At 42.0% G+C, this 6410-nt stretch overlaps 1 pseudogene; it reads left to right on the top strand.

The window, feature by feature from the left end:
• Positions 1 to 4028: 4028 nt before the first annotated feature.
• LOC134968727 (spindlin-Z-like) lies at positions 4029 to 4814 on the top strand (annotated as a pseudogene).
• The last annotated feature ends 1596 nt before the right edge of the window (positions 4815 to 6410 follow it).

The following is a 6410-nucleotide window of genomic DNA, read 5'->3' as shown; positions in this document are numbered from 1 at the left end:
ACTGACGTACACTACTGTTATATATGTGTGTGTGATCCAAAGCAAAAAATATATTTCTCTTGCTGCGTCACTCAGTGATGACTACCGGTACTGACGGCCACTACTGCTATATATCTGTGTGTGATCAAAAGCAAAAAATATATTTCTATTGCTGAATCACACTGACTACTATTACTGCGGCTGCCATACACTACTGCTATATATCCTCTGTGTGTGATCCAAAGCAAAAAATAATAAAATATATTTCTATTGGTGCGTCACTCAGTAACTACTAGTACTGCGGCTGCCGTACACTACTGCTATATATGATATATCCTCTGTGTGTGGTCCAGAGCAAAAAATATATTTCTGACTCATTTGTGCGACACTGTTGCTGTACCATATGAAGATTATGGATGCTGTCACCATTCACAGAATGGTTGCTGATTATTTCAGTGATAGCATCCAAATAGACATGTCAGACAATCCTTTTCAATACTGGCAGTAAAAGAGCAGCAATTTGGAGGCCATTGCACAAACTGGCTTTGTTTTACTTAAGTTGCCCACCCTCCAGTGTGTACTCAGAAAGAGTTTATAGCGCAAGCGGGAACCTTGTCAGCGATCGGCGTAGGAGGTTACTTCTCCAAAATGTGGAAAAGATGATGGTCATCAAAATGAATTACAAATTCCACGAGGAAGACCTTTACCAGCAATTACCTCCAAAAAGTACAGATGGACCTGTGATGGTGGATTCCGGTGGGGACAAATTAATAGTCTGTGAAGACAAGGATGTACACACTGATGGGGGTAAGGAATTGGAGGATGATGATGACGACATCTTGCTTCTGTAGAGCCAGTTTGTGCAGGGAGAGATAAATGGCTTCTCTTTTTGTGGGGGCGCAAACAAACCAATAATTTCAGCCACAGGTGTGGCAGTCCCTGTTGCTGAAATAATTGGTTTGTTAAAGCGTGCATGTCCTGTTTATACAACATAAGGGTGGGTTAGAGGGCCCAAGGAAAATTCCATCTTGCACCTCTTTTTCTTTGCATTATGTGCTCTTTGGAGCATTTTTTGGGCATAGTTTGTAAAACTGCCATCCTGTTTGCCACTGGAGTGCCACTCCTAGAAGTGCCATATGTTTGTGTCACCCACTTCTGTCACTTAGCTTAGTCATCCAGCAACCTTGGAACAACCTTTTGGCCTAAAAACAATATTGTGAGCTGAGAGGTGTTCAGAATAGAATGCAAATAAGTGGAAATTAATGTTATTGAGGATATTAAAACTGTAGGAAGAAAAACACATCCAAATTCTGTGATTTTAGCAGTTTTAATGATTTAAAAAATAAAATAAAAAAAATCCAAACCCACAAGGGTGGTTTTGGCAAAACCAATCCAGATCCAAAACACAAAGGAGATCCAGAACCAAAACCAAAACACAAAACACGAAAAATGGCCCGGTGCACCCCCCCAGAATGAACTAATGTGAATGACTGTAATATGCCCTGCAATGCACTGCAGAATACGGTCCTGATTCTGAGGCGCAAGCAAACCACATGCAATTCCAATGTTCATGTTCTTAAGCGATTATTTGCTACTGTGCATGAGTGAACAAATCAGAAAACTCTGATGCTGTATGTGTTGCCCTGAGAATAGGCACTGTTGCGAAGGGCTCAGATGGGATCAGAAATGAAGGGGCAAGCGATGGCCACTCCTGGGCAATGACTGGGAGGTAGCCTGAAGTGAAAGCTAAAAAGGTCTGTTTCGTTGGTGTGTTATGGGAGTGCCATGGGTGTGTCAGTGAAAGTGCCTGCATCCTCAGGTGCACAGCTGCTTCCACAGAAGTCATGTTCATCTGTAAAAATTAGATATGTGCACTGGAAATTTTTCGGATTTTGTGTTTTGGTTTTGGATTCGGTTTCGTGGCCGTGTGTTGGATTCGGACGCGTTTTGGCAAAACCTCCCTGAAAATTTTTTGTCGGATTCGGGTGTGTTTGGATTTGGGCTTTTTTTTTTCAAAAACCCCTCAAAAACAGCTTAAATCATAGAATTTGGGGGTAATTTTGATCCTATAGTATTATTAAACTCAATAACCACAATTTCCACTCATTTCCAGTCTATTCTGGACACCTCACACCTCAAAATATTATTTTTAGTCCTAAAATTTGCACCGAGGTTGCTGGATGACTAAGATAAGCGACCCAAGTGGCCGGCACAAACACCTGGCCCATCTAGGAGTGGCACTGCAGTGTCAGACAGGATGGCACTTAAAACAATTGGCCCCAAACAACACATGATGCAAAGATAAGAGAAAAAGAGGTGCACTGTGGTCGCTGGACGGCTAAGCTAAGCGACCTAAACACCTCAATATCACAGGAATTATTTGTTCTAATCAATGGTATTATTGGTCCAAATTACTGGAAGAAAATGACAAAATCACTGGAATTATTCATTCTAATCATTGGTATTGTTGGTCCAAATCACTGGAAGAAAATGACAAAATCACTGGAATTATTCGTTCTAATCAATGGTATTATTGGTCCAAATCACTGGAAGAAAATGACAAAATCACTGGAATTATTTGGCAAGATCACTGTAATTAATAATTATAAATCAGTGATATTAATTGGTAAAATCTCGCTATCGCCTGCCTAGTGAAGTGGAATCTAGATGGGATTTTGTACCGGGGACACAATAACTTCACCAATTGTCTAAATCCCACTGCACTAATGGTGGAAAACGGGCACACGTCTAACAGCGCACTGATTATACTGAGAACTGATTATACTGATCACTGATGATACTACGGAGAACTGACACTGAGTAGCGAGAACAGCACTGGACTATTGTACTGTAGTATACTGGTCACCAAAATGCAGCACTGACACTAAGCACAGATATTAAGCACTGATCGGGATACTAGAAGTGACACAGAGCTGCAAGATACAGCAATGGCCTACTGTACTATACTACTATATACTGGTGGTCACCACAATGCTGCACTGTACTACTACTATATACTGGTTACAACAATGCAGCAGATATTGAGCACTGATCAGGATACTAGAACTGAGTCCGACACGGAGCTGCAAGATACAGTAATGGCTTACTGTACTCTACTATATGTATACTGCTGGTCTCCAAAATGCTGCACTGTCCTACTATATACTGCTCACAACAATACAGCACAGATATGGATAGTATACTTGACACAGAGCTGCAAGATACAGCAATGTCCTACTGTACTGTACTACTATAATTATATACTGGTGGTCCCCACAATGCAGCACACTGAGCACAGATATTACCAGGTGTATCTCACACTTCACTCAGTACAGATTACAGAATGTATAATCACCAGGTGTATAACACACGTCGCACAGTACAGTACACAGGGTGTATAATTAATTACCAGTTGTATCACACACATCGCACAGTACAGTATACAGGGTGTATAATCCCCAGGTGTATCTCACACATCGCTCAGTACAGATTACAGGATGTATAATCACCAGGTGTATAACACACGTTGCACAGTACAGTATACCGTATGCAGCTCTGGAGGGATCAGTATTTGGCAGGAAGGCGAGGCCTGGTCCTGGCAGCAGAGTGACAGGCGGCCGAATAGTAGCAGCCAGCTCCAAATCTGGCAGTGTGTGGAGAGGGAGGGGGTGAGGGAAGGGAACGAGCGCTGAAGTGTCTGAGCGGAGGGCTTGGAAGTTCAGGGGGAGTGAGGCGGGAGCTGCTCTTCCATAGCAGCGCACAGTGGTGGTGACGGAGTCTGACAAAGGAGGGAGGAGGAGGATTGGGGCAACTGGCCACAGGGGAGCACTGTGCCGCAGTCATTACCTGCAGGGGGAGTGGAGGGAAATACATCCTATCTGCCCCAGATAAGTGACTTCTGATCAGAGCAATTGAGGGTCTGAGTTTTTCTGAAAGGTGGAAAGGAAGGGGTTCTTTTTCATGTAAAGTGGAAGGACTACAACAAACTTGGAGTGACTACACTTTTCACCCTAGTTCGGCAGCCCTGCTGCCCTTTAATACACAGATGAATGACTCCATTTGGAAAGGCGGCCGGTCAGCGATCAAGAGCTGATTCAGCACAAGCAGGTGTTTCAGCAAATATGATGAAGAAAAGAACATCTCATAAGAAACATCAAAACAATATGGAACCAAGTAAACCAATCTGACAGCCAAGGCAAAATATTGTAGGCTGTAGAATATAGCATGGGTGGAAAGAGGGCAGTGGGCCAATAACCCAGTGGAAAGGAACAGTTCTGGATCAAGTACCAGTGAATCCCTCCCTCTATCTTATAAAGTATGATGGATTTGATTGTGTCTATGGACTTGAGCTTCACAAGGATGAAAGGGTGTCTGCTCTTGAAGTTCTACCAGACAGAGTTGCCTCATCCCGAATCAGCGATGCCCATTTGGCTGACACAATGATTGGTAAAGCAGTGGAGCATATGTTTGAAACAGAGGATGGTTCCAAGGATGAGTGGCGAGGGATGGTATTAGCACGAGCACCTATTATGAACACATGGTTTTATATAACCTATGAAAAGGACCCAGTCTTATATATGTATCAATTTTTAGATGACTATAAAGAAGGAGATCTTTGGATCATGCCAGACTCAAATGATTCCCCTCCAGCTGAAAGAGAAACAGGGGAGGTTGTGGACAGCCTGGTGGGCAAGCAAGTGGAATATGCCAAAGAAGATGGCTCAAAAAGAACTGGCATGGTTATTCATCAAGTTGAAGCTAAACCATCTGTGTACTTCATTAAGTTTGATGACGATTTCCATATTTATGTCTACGATTTGGTGAAGACATCCTAAATGGGATTCTGTACTTTTTTTTGCCAAACGTAATCTAATGTAAACATTTGTAGAAAGTCACTGCTTTCTGATTACAGATATTCCTGCGAATCCACAATCCCTTCCCAGAGGAAAAATAAATTGAGAAACGGTTGTTTGAGAACGTTTGTTCTCTTTCCCTTACAAAGGAACAAACCACTTTCCAAGAAGACTGACGTTTTTAGGATTATGGAAACATAATGTTTTTAAATATAAATCCTAAAGCAGGTGGTGTATTACAGCAAAAGAGTGCAAGAGACCGGCCATGCAGTTTCTGAAATATTATGACAAAATGTTACGGTATTTCATAAGCACTCATTCCTAACTTAGGTAAGTATTGTTTGGTATACTGTATCTGGCTTCCATGAGGTAGTTGTCCATTATTTTAGCTTCCATTGACCTTTTTGAAAGCGGTAGAAGTTATCGATTCTTTTTATTTATTTTTATTTTCCCCTATTTTTAATTTTCTCCTGCATAGCCCAGTAAAATGTTGCAATGTTAAGTATTGACTTGTGCTTTATGGGGGTCCACTTCTTCACCAAACCCAGCCAAATCTCATCCTAACCCTCTGTTCCACGTTCTCTATGTACCCCATCTGTGTCACCCATGTCTGTCTACCCCTCCCCTTTAGATTGTAAGCTCTCAAGAGCAGGGCCCTCTTCCCTCATGTGCTTATCCTTTGTCTTACTTTAATAATCTTCAACTGTACCACATCCAGCAGTCTTCTGCCACCTGATACTTATTCCAGTGTCATCTGCTGATGTAACTATGTGTATTTACCCTGTACTTGTAGTATACTGTCATCAACTGTAAGTTGCTGTTTTCCTGTTTGATTATTTATGTACTCTGTAATTGGGCGCTGCAGAACCCTTGTGGTGCCATATAAATAAAGGATAATGATAATAATAATATAGGGTGTATAATCCCCAGGTGTATCTCACACATCGCTCAGTACAGATTACAGGATGTATAACCACCAGGTGTATAACACACGTCGCACTATACAGTATACATACTGGTCACAATAATGCAGCAGATATTGAGTACTGATCAGGATACTAGAAGTTACACAGAGCTGCAAGATACAGCAATGGCCTATGTACTGTACTATATATGTATACTGCTGGTCACAAATGCTCAGTGTGCTGCAAATATCTGTGCTCAGTGTGCTGCAAGTGCAAATATCTACGTTCTCTGCCTGAAAAACGCTCCATATCTGACTGTGCTCAGTGTGCTGCAAATATCTGTGCTCAGTGTGCTAATTGCTTTATTGTGGGGACTGGGGACCAGCAGTATTATATAGTAGGAGGACAGTGCAGAGTTTTGCTGACCAGTGACCAGTGACCACCAGTATTATACGTTCTCTGCCTGAAAAACGCTCCATATCTGTGCTGCATTGTAGTATATAGTAGGAGGACAGTGCAGAATTTTGCTGACCACCAGTATAACTATATATATAGCAGTACGGTACAGTAGTCTACTGCTCTACCTACCTCTGTGTCATCAAGTATACTTTCCATCCATACTTCTGGTGCATTTCAGTTTTGCACAGTTTGCTGACCACCAGTATATACTATA

Source organism: Pseudophryne corroboree, chromosome 11 (assembly GCF_028390025.1).
Source record: "Pseudophryne corroboree isolate aPseCor3 chromosome 11, aPseCor3.hap2, whole genome shotgun sequence".
NCBI classification, from domain to species: domain Eukaryota; kingdom Metazoa; phylum Chordata; class Amphibia; order Anura; family Myobatrachidae; genus Pseudophryne; species Pseudophryne corroboree.
This window is presented reverse-complemented; position numbering and strand designations above follow the sequence as displayed.